This window comes from Rhopalosiphum padi, chromosome 2 (genome assembly GCF_020882245.1).
Source record: "Rhopalosiphum padi isolate XX-2018 chromosome 2, ASM2088224v1, whole genome shotgun sequence".
NCBI lineage: Eukaryota > Metazoa > Arthropoda > Insecta > Hemiptera > Aphididae > Rhopalosiphum > Rhopalosiphum padi.
The window spans coordinates 31,571,267-31,586,321 of record NC_083598.1 but is presented as its reverse complement, the minus strand read 5'-3'; positions in this window follow the sequence as shown (position 1 = coordinate 31,586,321).

Below are 15,055 nucleotides of genomic sequence, written 5' to 3'. Positions count from 1 at the left end.
AACTTTTATATAAACAGGGTGATTCTTTTATTATAAAACACTTATTATTTCAAAAAGTATTCATGTTTTTGAAAACGTTTTTTATATAGTTTTGAGTTGTTAAAAAACAACGCTATTATTAAAAAATTATATTTTTAAATATTTTTTATCCTTATATTTTTTAAGTTTTTTACTTTTTTGAATGACAACATAGAGTTTTAATTTCATATTCCAAAGCAGAATAATTTTCTGAGTATTTTGATACATAAAAATCGAATTTATGGCGAGTAGTTTATGAGTTTAAAGTATTTAAAGTTTTGATACGCAGAGTGGAGTGGTACGGGGTTACCCCGGAAAATGTTTGTCCACTACTCCGCTTGTCAAGCTTTATTAAATACGTATAACTCATAAACTACTCGTCCTAAATTCGATTTTTATGTATCAAAATACTCAGAAAATTATTCTGCTTTGGAATATGAAATTAAATTGCTATGTTGTCATTCAAAAAAGTAAAAACTTAAAAAAATATAAGGATAAAAAATATTTAAAAATATAATTTTTTAATAAAAACGTCGTTTTTTCAACAACTCGATGTAAAAAAATGTTTTCAAAAACATGAATACTTTTTTAAATAACGAGTGTTTTATGATAAAATAATCACTATACATATTTAAATATATTAAGAACTTAAATTATAATATTTACCTATACAAACAATAATAATTAATAAATCAAATTTTAAATTATTGATAGTTGATAGATATTTTTAAGAAACTTAAAAACAAAAATTGTAATTTCTTATCCTGAATCCTGAATTTAGGTAAATCAAAAAGTCAATAATCATTTTATACCCCTAGTAAAGGAACAATGGTCTCTATAAAAATATTTCCAGTATACATGTTTCTATACGTAATACATATGTGTTGTGAATACAAGACCATACGAATTTATCTGTACTCACTGTGTATTATTTCGTGAACCGAATAAATGGCAAACATAATAAAATAATAATAATTGCTGACAACGGAATTTGGTTCATTAGATACACCCCTCCGTCGTTGTCGTCCAATCTATAAAGACGTCTGATCTATAAGCGACCTTTGTGCGTACCGTCGTCGAGATGAGAACTATAATAAAAGCGATTGTGAAGGACTCCACGATGACAATAATTCTCTTGCCTCGAGTGTAGTCACCCCGGTTGATAAACAGTAATCAAAACTTTGGACTAAACATAACTGAGTAATTTAAACAACATGTATAGCTTTTGCCATAAACAAAGTAATGCGTCTTGAATAATATCATTACCTATTACCATTACGCTATTATTATTATTATCGTTTAAATGGTGTCGACAATGTATGGGTAGATATGCGATTAAAATGACGGCCCAAGTTTGATCCTAATTGTAAGGTATCTTAGAAATAAGATACATTTTACTAGGCACAGGTAGTAATAATGGTAAGTATTTAATAAAAAAAATAATAATAAATACAAGTTATTTAATTTTAAATCTTGATTTAATAATATTAAAATAACATATAAGTATATACCATATATGGTACACAATCATTTATGTTTATTAAAAACAAATAAAGTGAGGACTAAATTTAACTGAACCATTTTTTATGTTTTATAATCTATATATTGTGTAAGTGATACCAATATTAAGTATATATCGATGTTATATTTAATTTTTATACTTTAAACCACACACGCGTATAATCATATAATTATTATTTATGTATGACTGTAATAATAGAAGGTACACATAGTTACCGATTACTACAATTTTAAACGATGTCACAACCGATTGTAAAAAACCACGTCATACACTTTACCCGGTGCTGGCAATTAAATGGCAATGACGATAATTATCGTCACTCAGAAACCGTATTGTGAACTATGACAGTTGTATTCCTAATTAAACAATAGGTGTTTGATTACCGAGCTGTGTATAATAAAGCACGCGACATAATAAAGAGCGTGTTCCGAGGGTGTATGAAGAAAAAAAAATAATAATTCAACCCTCGTTTTGTACACAATAACTTTTTAGAAGCGCCATCAATCCAAAATACGGCCATCAATTGAATACTTTTCTACTCAACAATATGGCTACAAATATAATAAAAATGGACTCACGTGTGCTAGTAATATTATTACGCTTGTCGCTCAAGCACTTAAGTATATTTTTATAATATTATATACGATAAAATGTTAACACCTATATTTGTATTTACCACAGTTTAAATAATATGTTTTACATATTATGCATAAAACAATTTTAAATAACCGTGTGTAATTACTATCTAATTATTATTATTATGGTTTCTTAAGTATTAAATATTTCATAAAATACGGAATTTTAATCGTATGTATATGTAGTGGTAAAATTTTACTACTATAATCTCGTGATTAAATCATAATACAACAAAAAACTGCGTAGTTAGAAAATATACTTAATAAACATAATAAAGTACGAAGTTATTTTATTATTATTATAATATTATACAAATTAGTCAAAACAAAGCACCATAATTTTAATTATCTTTTTCATTGATATCTGGATTCAGACAAAAACACTGTCAACAATAACTACACAAAACATTATATATTTATATGTACTTAAGTACCTGCTATATACATCGTTTATAACCTGTAATTATAAATAAAATTTATTGCCCACAAAAATCTCATTTCCCTTTTGTCCCAGATACCAGACAATTGTATACCTGAAACAATTTTAAGGACGTCTATTATTCGTGATTTAAAACATTTTCTCCTATCTATTCTTTTATTTTATATTTCCCTTGTCTTTCATATTGTTTGCCCGTCATCGTTTATTTATTTGAATTTTTGTTTCAAAGTTTGTCTTGATCTTTTAAATCATGTACAATATACATGTACCTAAACTGATATTCTGAAGATATATAAAAAAGTAGATGGAACTATTATTAGATTTCCTTAGTACAATGCATTTTTTTTTGTTTTATACCTTTATCAGAATACTATTCTTTTGAATACAAAATATATTTTCCATTTTTGTCTAAATTAATTTTATGCAATTTCCATAACATAGGTACTACATTTTGTTGTTGTTGAATACTAAACTGAGATCATCAATATTATGGTGATGTACCTACTGATGTGGAACATACGATTTTCTTTGTGAATATGATGTTGGTTTATTGATTTTTGTCTTGAAAGCGTATTAAATAGTTTTTATATTTACGTTCATAGCATTTAACGTGGGTATATTTTGTAACTTTTGACTTCGTTGAAAAGCTGCGTGTGTAAGTGGTAAGCACCTAACTGTAGCCATTGAGGTGTTAACGTGAGACATGTAAGTAACGGAAATAAATCGGTCCCATATAAGGTGCATAATACAGCGGATAAAAGGTTTGTTACAAGCGCAGGCGATAAAAACCTATTTAAACACTTTTCAATAAACAACGAAGAAATCACATCACGCATTAAAATCTTATAGTAATAATAATGTACTGCTATACGTGTTATTCTCGTAAATCGTTACGTGGGACAAAAGGTATTATATTATATAATAATAAATAGTATAATTCACATTTTGGATGATAATGTACGGGAAAGGTTTTACTTTTACGAATAGTTAAAAATTTCAAATTAGGTGTATTACATAATAATATGTAATATAATATATAATAACGTAGTAGTGGCTGATTTGTTACAATAATTTAAACTTATAGACTTATGGAATAGTATATATTATATTATTATGATTATGTTTTACTCTATATATATATTGGTTATTATGTATAATAATAGTACAAAGTCGTTGTAATCTGCGACGTATAAAAACCGTCATCTGCAGAAGGCCGTCTTTTCGAATTTAATCGTATGCAGACGTATACGATTTCGCACGCGAGTGTTTTTGAAATTTGTACATTTCACACTCGAGAATTTCTGCGAAACAAAACGGGGTTAGCCGAGCGTATCGAATCGCTTGATGCATCTCTGTCCTCTCGTAGTCAATATAGACATATATATAATATAGTTACACGAATATATTATTATTTATTTTTCCGGAATACCTTCAAACGAATCCATCCAAATACTATTTGTGTGGACGACAAAGGTTCATAATAATAATAATCTGACGGTTACATGGAAATATTGAAATGTGACTAGACCGTATACATCAAGGTGACACTGAACCATCTGAATCTATTAGAAACGGAAGTTTAAGATGTACGCATAAACGTTAAAAATACCGAAATTGAGCGTAAGAACAAATACATTATATACTATTTTCAGAAAGTCAGAAATCTTTTTAAGTAATGACAGCAGAAATATTAAGCTTTGGCAACACATCGCGTTTGTATGGTTAAATTATATTATTAATTTGTTATAATATTATAATCATCAATTTAAAAAAATAATAATAAACTATGCGTTATGATAAAACTGAAAAAATTATTTTTCTGTAGTATAAAATATGTCTACTCAACTAAAATTAAAGGTTCGAATACGTAATATTGTATACCTACAAATTACAATTCATCACAGGCTATGATATTATATAATATTACTTTGACTTTAGATCATCAATATAAATACCCATTACTCAAATTTAATTTATACTATAATATATCCAATTACTATTATAAAAAATATTAACACACTACAGATATTTCAATATTTAGAAATTTATTATAGTATCATAAAAATATTCAAGTGAATAATAAAATATATATAATTTATAGTTTCGAATGTATTGTACTAGTTTAAGAAATTATTATGAATTATTTTATGTTGAAAAATTAGAAATATAATTATAAATAATAGGTGGGTACAAATAATATAATATTATATATTTATTTATGTCTTATATGGTATTAATGTATTAAACATTTATACATAAGCATATTACATGTAAACATTTTGTAAAACTATTGCTTAAAAAATATTTTATATACTGTTAAAATTTGAATACTAATAATTTCAAAAAATTATAAAATTATTATTGTGTGTAAAAGACAATAATTTTTCTTGGTACAAATATTTTATAATAATTAAATTTAAAAAAATAAATAAATACATATTACTGTTATTTACTTATGTCTCATTAAAAAATCATAAATATTATGCAAATAGCTGTATTATGGTCAGTAACAAGTTACAAAATACAACAATCAACATATTTAATTGTTATACAAATGACCCTACACCAATCTTATGGAGGAAAGTGGAGAGAAAATATCAATATAATAATATGATATACAATTGCATTTTATATAATATATGTTTTTTATACGCCTCTTGTCCCTCAATTCAAATTTTTTTTCTTTTTACCGCACGACGATTGACCGAGGCCGTACGGATAAAACAATAATAATCATTTTCCACCGTCGTCAGCCGATTTCCACAGCTGATAGTCGTACAACGACAACAACAACAATAATAATAATATGATAATGATGAAAAAACAACGCACATGTTTTGCCACAAATACGCGCATATACTTACAATTCTACTACTACTACTACTACTACTACTACTACTACTACTACTACTACTACTACTACTACTACTACTACTACTACTACTATATTACTACTACAACTATACTACTACTACTATAGTATTCTATATGTTACAGCTGATAATACTACAGCTACTATACTACTACAGCCAAACACTGACCAGACGATGACTGTTATTTTCATTATGCGACCACTATGTATAATATTGCTTGGTGGTTGCCGTTCCGACGATAACGTCTACTTGCAGCCGGTTTGTCACAATAATGCGCGTGCAGATTTTCCGACGACATTGTCGTCGTCATCGGCACGATGACCCCCGAGTGCACCTGTCTACGGGTGCCCACTATTTAGTCGCGAAAACTGTCGCCACCATCCATGCGATTGTATTATTTACTCGGGATTTGGCATAGTATAAATGATTTTAAAATAAACTAAAAATATTTTTAATATGACCAAATTGTATATTTAAGATCTAATATTTTGAACCTATACCAATAAGGAGTTTAATTATTTTTATTCGATAATCTATTCACGAAAACTAGTAGAATAAGTGTGAGAAAGTGAAATTATGTTTAAAATAATATTATCTATACAATGATTTTTTCAAAATTATTGAAGCATACAAAAACCGCTAAAATAATACAATAAATTAACAATAACAATAGTAATAATAATAATAATAATAATTGATTTCAATTAAGGTAGTACCTATTATAAAATTTGTTGATTTATTTCACATGATAGACAATAATTTTGGCCCTGTTCCTTATTGATAAAAGACTTCTTATTAGTGAATAGTGATACAGAAAAAAATAATCAGAACTCTTACGCTAGGTTACGCGTATTTAACGTAACATTAATTTATTATAAAACGTTATTCATCCACTAAACGATTATTAAACGTTTAATAGTGTTATTGAATCATTACACTCCTATTGGTTCCCAGTTAATTAAACTAATGGTCCGATTTCGGCTTATTAAGTTTTAGCTAATCATTAAACTTGTTGTCACTCTATGCTTTTATCTATTCAAATTAAAATAGTTTAAAAGTTGCTTTCGCTTTTACTGTAATAAGCTCAACATTCAACATAAACCTTGGTATATTATTTAATATCAATAAATTCTTATTCGACTATTTATGTAACGTAAATGGCTTAGCAAAAATATTTAATAGTTAGATAAAACCATTCATAAAATAAATCTAAAGAATGGTTTTATGTAACCCAGTATTAACAAGTATAATAATTTTCTCTCAAACTTAAAGTATTATATGTAGATATTTATAAAGCTGAAAAAAAAATCAATAAATGTGTACAAATTTAATATTAACTGAAAATACATTAAAACTTATAGACATATAGATAACTTATAATATTATATTAATTATTTAAATTATTAAAGTGACATAAAGTTTATTTTTTGCTTAATATATTGACTGACGTTTTGTTAAGAACTATAATCCACTTGTTATAAAATATCAAGATACTATATAGTAGTATAAATAAGAGGTACTATTTGATTGAGATATTGACAACGCATGTTAAAGTTATTATTTTAATATTTTAATTGTATAATTTTGTTTTTAAATAAGTATTTAATGGATTTACTCTAATACAAAAGTTTAGCATTTAGTACTATAAATTCTTTAAATAATTTTTGTGATGAATAGGTGTTTAGTTTTTTTTATAATTATTCTTATAAAGTTATAATTGTTTTGTATGCTATAGATGGTATATTATTTAATGAAATATTTAGTCCACCAAATAAATCGAAAATAAAACTTCATACTTAAATTATCTGTGTATTTTATTTGAAAGTACCTATCTTTCATTATGAATCTGCCAATTTGTTCTATACATTTGTGCAGAATTTATGCAATAAGTATTGCTATAAGTCCCGAACCTCGATTATAACAAATTGTAAAATTATAAAATATGAATTATACTATAATACTACTCATACTTTTGACCAGATATTCAGGGAGTCTCCGATTTACGGGTTCATTGGAGCTCAAAATAATATCGCATTTTAGGTGCCAATATAAGTGTATCTACAGATAATTTATAATATCTTTATACCCGTTCGTATGATATAGGCAGGCGGCAGCTGGTTTCTGCAAACCGCTACTAGTACCACACGGTCATTCGTACGAGTTATATTTATAATATAATAAATTCCATGTAGATACTGTGCGTCTGGAAAGTTTGGAAGCATCAAATTTGTAGCCAAGATCAACTATATATTATATCACGATAACGATCAAAGAAAAATCTTTAATTTAATTAATGATAAATTTAATGTAATAGTAATATATATAGTGACGTTATCTTTAAACGTCATGTTGTCATTTCACAATAACATATTAGGTTTATAATATGTGATGTAATAATATCTTACTAGAGTAATATTTAGCATCTCCAAACTTCCTAGACACACTGTATAATATTATAATAATACGGTACAAGTCGATATCGCACGACGTAATAATTATACAATTTCACAGTAGGTTCGTGTTTTTTCAAACTTTGTAATTTACATGGCAGATAATTTCTAACTTTTAATTAATTTTTGCGTATTCAAATCGGAATATTTTAAATGATCGCAAGCGTTCCGCCGTCGCCCTCGCAGACAGGATACAAGGCTAAATTATACTTTTAATTTTATTCGTCTCAATTTATTAAATTAAAATAGTACTTGAAATGAAAGCTTATTTATTAAGATTTAACAGTCACTGTGTACGAAATGCATGTATAATGTACAATTCACATAAAGCTTCGTTAAAAACATTTGGAACAAATTATAAATATCTCACTTCATGACTCAATAACCTGCTACAGTAAATCATCGTTGTTGATTATACACGATACATAACTTCGTTTTTTTTTATGAATTGTTATTACAATAACCGATTACAATATGAGAATCTATTATACTTCAAGTAATAATATAATATGTAAATGTATACTTCTTATACTTTGGAAACAGATATTAGATATAATATAGTACTATAAATAAATAGATATAATATAATATTAATATTTATTATTTACTTGTATAATAACAGTTATAAATTATACAAGATCAATTTGATGATAAAAATAAAACTATAAAATTATTTATGAATAATTACTAATAATTACCTATACAAAACGTAACTTAAAACCATCGTGAGCATTTTTACACTATTTTTCGATCTTATTTTCATTCAAATTAAAAAATTAGCATACATACGCTTCAATTCTAAATTCCAAAAACACAAATATTTTAATCATTATAGTATACCTATTAAAATTAAAAACTCAAATTTTTTCATAAAAATTATCAGAAGATTCAATCGATTTATTTATGATGGAATTGATAATTATTAGAGCGCGGATTTGTATGTATTTACATATTTATTCTGGTTGATCGTATGATATGCTAAGTGAGCACAACATATTTTGTTTCATGACATAACAATTTAAAAAATGAATCTTTTTTAGCGCTTATTTTTGCATATATTGACATTTTTCTATTTTAAGGGATTATTTTACAATTTTAATAGCATATTTCATCTTTTAGTGCATATTTCGATGTTTTTTTTAGACATTTTTGAAATATATAGTATTATAATATAAGAAAAAAATATTATATTTTTATAGTTTCGATCAATATCAAAATAAATTAATAGGTATATTTGTAGGTATAAACGGTTTTCCCAAATATGACCTTAGATCAATAATCGGGGAAATAATATAATTATACCTACTAAGATAAGAAAATATCGATTACGACCATGATTGACCGTTGACATTATTTCACTATTTCAGTCGCGTTAAAATATTTACAGCAGTGCGTTTGTGTGTGCTCGTGTCGTAATAAATTCGCGTTTTAATTATTATTTTTTTTTTCAGAATGCCGAAAGATGAATCGTCGTTATCGAGTCGTCTCTGTAATTATGTGCGTGAATTCGGGGAGAATATTTTTTCAACCGATGGTCAAATCATACTGTGCAAATTATGCGAAGTAAAAGTCATGATAAACGGTATTCAATTACACAACATATTAAAACCGATAAACATTTAAAATCTGTGAATTTACTAAAGAATAAACAACGCGATTTTCAAATTGTATTCAGTATTCACTATTAATCATCTATACAGATAGGTATAGGTACTAAATTACCGGCAGTTTAAATAAAGTATAATTAGTATAAATATTATAACTTAAGATCAAAAATGTTGTTTTCCTTCTTATATTTCATGGTACCTATTCTTCTCTTTAAAATCACTCATGATAACAAAAATCATAATATTTTGAACTATTAGTTAATATATAGTTTTAATTTAAATGGTTCATTAGTAAATACTCGTTTTATGAGTTATTATCCTGATTTCTAAATTATATTATATTTTTTGTACTGTAACGATTGTCGTACATCGACATCGCACTTTAAGTAGGGCACGGCTAATTAATTATGCTGAGTGTGAGGAATGGTAAACAGGGCTAACTGCTGACTTAAGATTTTCCAGCACGCGTCGTGCTATATATAATAATTACTGATGCGGGCATGGAGAGTGTGCGACACGAATATAAATACAATACTGGAGAAGACTCCGCGACGATCAGCACGGCCATTAGCGAGCACCCATACTCATGACACATCTGCACACATATTATCTGTCTTATATTTTATCAATATAAAATATTTGTATATACTTATTTCTATCAAAAATCGAATACTTTACTTAAATAAGGTAATCCTGATATTCTGCATTAACATAAAACATTACCGCGTGTATATGCAGCAGTTAATGCGCTTTGAGTTAGTCCGAGAGTTAGGTGCATATAAACGCATTTTTAACTCGCATTAAACTGATGTGCATTTATTATTTAATTAAATTCTTCAAATCGAATTAATTCGAATTAATATTTTAGCGGGAATTTTAAAATATAAAATTATAATTATTTTGTCATGGAATCCAAAGTATAAAACATGGACTAAAAAAGTTTCACATTAAATTTTAATTTTATTCAACATCTTATCTTGATACTTTAGGTGCATATAAACCCGCTCTCTAATGCGAATTAACTCAATGAGCATTGGCATTGAGTTAATGCGTATTAACTGCTGCATATAAACGTAGTTAACTGTTAACTGTTCCATGTGGAACATGTAGAACGGTAGCGACTGGTAAAGAAAAGAAATTATAGTACCTATTTGGCTATTTGGTTTATAATAATAACTAAGATGATGTAATTGGTTATTAAACATTAATAAAAAGTAGTCCGGTATGTCGTACGACGTTTGATGTATCTGTGTAACGGAAACACTTGCGAAAATATCTTATAACCGTAACTCTTCGTGTTCGTTGTAACAACAACTACGTTTAAATCGGTACATACTTACACATTACATAATATAATATACTAAAATACATACAATAATATTTCGGTGACTTACGCGAACTAATGCCAATGCAAGATAATACGTTATTATTATGATATAATGCTATACTAAAAATTATCAAACAATACGTTTCTGTGTTGTTGTATAAAGGTTTAGATATTTTAAATGGTCCCAACTTAGGTACTCGTATTAGAGTATATTTTATAATTTCAAAATACAAAACATTCTAATTTTTAAATAACGATCATAATAATGTATGGAGCAATACATTTTCACAAGGAACATATGAATATAATATAGATAACTTTGTGTATCCTACCTTAACGTTGTTAATCGACACAAATTCTTCAGGAAACGGAAGGCATGTATTTTTGGGCTGGAGGTAAACACGTTTGGCCACTTGCAAAACACTATAATATTGTAATACATTGCGCGTACCTACTCGTATACGACAACGTGAAAATGATTGGTCCAAAATCGAGATCCGTGGATAGAATTTCGATACACTGCACAACGATTTATGTACGCACACAAGAACGGAAAAAAAACTTATCTATAACGGTATACTATCGAAAATCAGACAATTACAAAACTATTATAGATGGACCGACAGAAAATGTCATGGTTTTCACTGCTCGCCGGGAGTATCGTAAAGGCGGGTTTTTTTTATTATACTTATACACGTTCGCGTTTACATATATACTAATTATTTGCCGTGATTGGTTGGTATCCATTTTAAGCTTTTGGTATACGAGAGTGGTTATATAAGATTAACCATGTTACCGTGTTGAATATTGTTCGCGTACATGGTATAACAAATACCCATAACCTAGTTACCTAATTTAAACATTGTGATACGTTTGAGGAACCGTCATGTTAAACCGGGTTTACACCACACCGTGTCGTGAAACGTTGCCATTCTCTGATTGGTCCAATCATGCGGTATGATATGGTACCACTATTTTTACGGTTTCAACTACGATTACCAGAATATAACCTCGTATACCATGAAATTGAATTTATCCTACTTTTCAACGTGTGGTTACTGATTTTAATAGTGATAATAAATTATCATGTATTATTATATTCAAAAAAAGATTGGGCCAAGTTTGGATAACAAGTGAAGACAAAATTCATTCGTGGTATATAGTGATGGTCCACGATAGGATACACGAAACTGTGCGGTAAAATACACGACACGGTGTAGTATGAACCAATGAACCCGGCTTTATGAATTTCAACATTGGTAACATTTACCGCTATTCAATTTACTCATTGTTTACAGTACTCGCTCCGAAATCTGAACCGCGGTAAGCTCAGCCAAACCGTGTATTATTTTAAATAGTATACATTCTCATTTGTTAACTACATGTAACTACGAATCATGCCTCAATACAGCCATCACTTTTTTCTGTGTGTTTATCTTACAACCGATTCATGAAACGTTTTTGAGTTACTGTTCATGAAAGCGTTCATATTATATTTAATATTATAGTTCAAAAATATTTTGGCTAAACAAGAACTTTATTAAACGAGTCTTCCTCAATATTACTTTTAATCTGATAAAACCATCGATTATTTCTTGAAAATTAAACAAACTACTTGTAAAGATACAATAAGCACGTGTACATATTTTCATCAAATAATGACCAATAGGTAAAGTGAGTGTTTTTTTTTTATATTAATTCTAATAAAGTTTTTTATTGTACTTAATAACAATTTTATAGAAATAATAATTTGTATCTACAAATGAATTGTGTCAAACGAATTGAAATTTTTTAATATGATTTTTCCCAGCTTATTTTGCATAGAAAATTTATTATTTATTATTTATTATTTATTATTTATTATCTTTTGTCGAAACTGTGTGCTTATTTTTAACAGTTTATACAATTATATGAATATTTTTATATAATATATATGTATAAGGGAATCATATTTTAGTCGTGGCATTCACTTTAAAATGAACTAATATTTTTTTAAAACAAATACATCATGAAAATATATAAAAATGGAAATTATTATCTAATTAAACCAAAAATAAGCAGAATATAAAATATATGAAAATACATAATCAAACAATCGACATTCAATATTTATCACAAGACAATGGTAATTGTGTATAATCAATGAACCAATGGAGTTTATTATTATATATTATATAAACACACAATAGATACTTATCTAGTTATCATTGAAAATAAATAATTTAAATTACAGAGTGCAGTTATTTTATATGCATTTATATTTTTGAAACATAATATTTTTTAAATGATAATATTTTTGAGTTATCTTTTATTTAAAATATAAACTGTGTATTTTATTAAAATATTTTAACCTCAATTTTTAAGACATATAAATTAACCGACTAATAAAACAAAAACATGAATTACTTACAAGGTCAAAACGGAATCAGAGTTTGGTTCATTTGATCAATGAGAAAAATAATGTTTGTTTTTATATAATAATAATTATTATTATTTATCAATACATTTATCATCCTCTAACATTATGTAATAACTAATAAGTAAACTTATATAATTAAAATTATAAATATTATTATTAATTATTATTATAAATACTATTATTAATGTATTATTACCAAACTTGTATACCTAAATACAATATTTTTATATTATGGTTGTAAATACATAACACATATTAAATTAATCGATTTTACAAAAATCGATAGTTAGAAACTAAATTAGAAATTAAATTACGTAATTATTAAAGAGTGTGAATTACAAACAAAATATTACTAGTTTAAAACATAAAACAATATTACATATTATTAGGTATAATATAATAAGTTTGGTTATTCAAAAAAGGAATTCACGTAGTTATCTTATTGTTAAATAATTTATTGTACTGCAGTATTTATAAAGTATTTCAGATAATCTATACTATAATTTATAATGCAGACAAAAATACAAAATATCTTAGACTGCCCAAAAGTTAAATGTGCAATATCTTAGGCCTGGTCTTAATTAAAAACATGATTTAATAATATATTAATAAATTATTTCGGTCTAACAGCACTCGATTCATAGTTAGTCAAAATGATTTATTTTATTGACATAATATATTATATTATGGTTTAACCATTTAATTTAAATTACTTTTAATGATTTTTAAGTAAATATTTAAGATTAAGTTTAAATACGATAGTGATAAAGAATTCGCACATGATCGAATTACTATTAAGTTAAAAAGTTTGTGAAATTTTCAACGATTATAGTAAAATATAAAAGTGAAGTTATGTGGAAAATTCCATCGTATTTTCTCAATAACCAAAGTAATTTAGATGTCAGTTTCAGAATTTAAATCTGAAACACAGACCTGAAAACTTTACAATAGTTTCTATGACCCAATATAATCAAATTAAAAATTTATTCGAACACCCATAAACTACTGCCGTAGCCCGTCACCATAATAATATATATATTATTATTATTATCGGAATTGTTTAAAAACTGATACTAAATATTGTTGTAATTTAAGTTACAATTAACACATTGGTTATGATACTCGTTAGTCATTCGTACACGCTTCTCTATAAAATATAGATAAAGTATAGGAACTTTTTCGAATTAACGCACGTCAATTTAAAATGGATATCATCTACCAGATACATATTATGATTTTTAGATAGTTACACTATTTATGATATTAGACTATTTTAATAAATACGTAGGTCATTTTTTATCCACGTACACGTCAGAGTAACATAATTATACCTATAAAACAGAGTATTATACATTTTTATTGTTTCTTATTTTATTTTTATTTTTTTTGACCATCCGTACGCATAAAAAGTAAATGTCTTCGTGGATTCGATCGACGCACTTAAGTTTTATGTGAATCCGAATGGCGAGATATTGTCACGGGCGTTTATATACATAATATGTAGATAGCCACCGCATATAAGGCAAACGGATCGCCACGGCCATTTCGACTGCCTCGTATCTTATATATACGGCCGGGATGGCGCGCATTACAGTATTATAATAGTGCTGCATGTATAATATAAATATTTATATATACAGGGTGAATCACCGAGCGTGTAAATCCCACTTCTTCCTTAAATAATAAATTTATTCGAATTCTAATTTTTGAAATTTTTAAATATACTTAAATACCATATTATTTTAAAATGCTTAAGATTCTTTGT